This window comes from Nomascus leucogenys, chromosome 11, assembly GCF_006542625.1.
Source record: "Nomascus leucogenys isolate Asia chromosome 11, Asia_NLE_v1, whole genome shotgun sequence".
Taxonomy (NCBI): Eukaryota; Metazoa; Chordata; class Mammalia; order Primates; family Hylobatidae; genus Nomascus; species Nomascus leucogenys.
In genome coordinates, this window is record NC_044391.1 from 31,636,016 (window position 1) to 31,638,840 (window position 2,825).

General features: G+C 32.7%; 1 non-coding gene across 1 annotated transcript; it reads left to right on the plus strand.

The window, feature by feature from the left end:
• The first annotated feature begins 2,141 nt into the window (after positions 1-2,141).
• Positions 2,142-2,356, plus strand: LOC115837455. Its single transcript, XR_004032491.1, has one exon. It is a non-coding gene; the product is annotated as a small nucleolar RNA U3 (small nucleolar RNA).
• Positions 2,357-2,825: the final 469 nt, after the last annotated feature.

A 2,825-nucleotide genomic window follows, 5' to 3' on the forward strand; every position in this document is an offset into this window, starting at 1 on the left:
GTAAGTTAAACAAATCTATAAAATGTATGTTACTACAAGAAATGTAGCAAAATTTTATAATTTCAAGAAAGTATTTAAAAATTAGAGTGGGGGCTATCTAGTTGTTGTTTTTTTTTTCAAAATTTCAGAATAATCAATAAAAGATTACCAATGTGAGAACACTGAAGCCTACCTAGGGAGTGAGTTTTTAGTTATAATATGCATTGACTATATAGACTATAGCCTTTAATATTTCAAATATTCCTCCAATAAATTTCTAAAAAAACTAGTTGACTTTTTCCTGGGCACACCTTATACAAACATAGGCACTGCAGTTATGAAATGAACATTTTATCTCTTCTATACCAATGACCTATCATTAAAGTCAGTAGGATGGAAATTGTTTTGAAGAATGCAAGTAGTCACACTTGGAATTTACAAAATTGCTTTGAAACTGCACTCCTCCTTCTTTCTACAAATTAACTCCTCTGATGTATTTTTTTTTTTTTTTTTCCGGTAGCCTTTTCCTGCTCCCTCAAGCTATAATTAGTCATTGAAAATTGTCTCAGTGCATGGCTGGAAGACACTATAAACTCTGGACATAGTTCTTTCTCCTTGTTAAGAAAAGGCTCTCACTGAGTGATATAATCTCAGTAACCTAATGACCAGAAAGTGATTTTAGAACATCATGACCACGATTACTCTTTAGCAGGCTGTAATAGTAGCACAGGTACAAAATTATTAGTATTCTGTCTTTTTAAAGACACTAGTAAAGCAAAAGCACAGCGAGTACACCCAGAACGGAACTCACCTAATTGTTCACATTTTGGTTAACAGAAAAAAAAAATCCTTATTTTGATAAGTATTCTGTGTCTTCATGTCGTTATAAAACTAATAAACTATGAAGGTAGATAAAATCAAAACCAGTCATTCAAAATGTGTTTACAGTTGCATGGCAGCTCACTTCTAGTCTCAGGCTAAAGCAGCATTTAAATGCTAGATATTTGATATCTGCAATTTTGAGAGAAAATGCTGAATCAATTTAAAATAGCTTCAAACATGTAGATATTTATGTGGGAACTAATTGGCATAAACAAGAGGGAAAATTGCTGAAATGATTTACATGTGCCTGTTCATAAAGCCTGCTGGATTTTAACTACATATTATTCAATGCTTTGTTGTAACTTTGTGTATCTTATTCATCAATCACATCTAAACCACTGGGGTTCTGATAATAACAAATTTGGAATGTATCCCATTTTCTCTCTTTCGTTGTTATGAGGAAAGCAATATAGAAGAAAACAAGTTAAGCCAGTAAGTCACAAAATAAAGTGAGCAAATTGGTGTGACCAGAAGTGGGACAAATCTCTTCAGCAGTCCAAACTCTTAAAATCAGATTCTTTTTGTCCTAATTTGGGAATTCAGCTTTACTAAATCTAAATGCTTAAGTCTTTGCCCTCAAACACAACACCTTTTAATTTATTATTGCTGAACATTATAAATTCTGCAATTATAAATTCTGCAATTGCTAATTCTTGTTGAGGCTCACCCTGCATGGACCAGACATAGTGGGAACTGATTTCCATGTAATGTATGATGTACATCCTCTAGTAGAAGCCAAACTTTTTATTTACTGTTGTAGCATCACCCTGGTATGTAGCAAAGTGCTCTGTAATAAGTTATTACTAAATTTTAAAAAAGTAATAATAAACAAAAATTCTAGATTGCCAAAATGATCTTCCTAAAATTGTCAAACTGATCTTAATCTTTTTCTTTTAAATAAATCAGTGTGTAATACATAATATTTTATGTTTTAAAGAAAATTAACAAAATAAAATAACCAGCTGTTATCCCACAGATACACAGCTAATGAAATAATATGAAGAAACTTTTAATAAAACTGTCATAGAATATGTAGGAGATAAACTACACATACACAGCAACTAGGTAGAATCAAGCACATAAATAAACCAAACAAATTATACTTTATGAATTTAAATTATACAAGAATAAAAAAGGTAATTAGAGCTTTAGAAGATGAAATATAATCCGGGTATTATAATATAAAGTAAAAAATAAAACAAAGTTTGAAGTTATGAGAAATGGAAGAGAATTTGGGAATAGAATGACCAGACAAAATATCTGATTAAAGAAGTCTCAGAAAGATTATACTTTCAGTGATCCTTTTTTAGTTTGTTACTAGAAAAGTGTCTCTGAACCTGGAGAGCACCAGAAACCATGAGGAGGAGATGCAGTGCTCTCTCCTGAGCTTAAAGCTGGCTCTTGGTTTTGCTTTGCTGCAACTGCTTTTTGCCATTGATGATCATTCTTCTCTTCCTCCTGGGGAGTAAGAGAGAGAAGATGCAGCCCGAATGGTTCTTTTTTACAATTTTTTTTTTTTAAAAGAAGTCTGAGAAAGAAAAAAACTTGTGGAAAATAAACAAGAATTGAAGAAATAATATATCAAAAAACATGTTTATTTTGGATGGAGACTAAAACTGAGTGCCAGACAGGATTCATTCCTTCAGTTGTTCAGTCTCTCAACAGATGTTTATTCAGCAAATACTGAATGCCAGATGCTGTTGTAAGTGCTAGGGATATGGCAGGAAGTACATGTTGTTAGGAGGGAAAGACAGGCAAGAAACAATAAGTACTAGATTATGGAAAGACACTGTTTTAGTCTGTTCTCGCAGCTATAACAGACTATCACAGACTGGTAAATTATACAGAACAGAAATTTCTTTCATCTTTTTTTTTTTTCCTGAGACAGAGTCTTAATTCCTCCCCTAGGCTGGAGTGCAGTGGCACAATCTCAGCTCACTGCAACCTCCGCCTTCTAGGTTCAA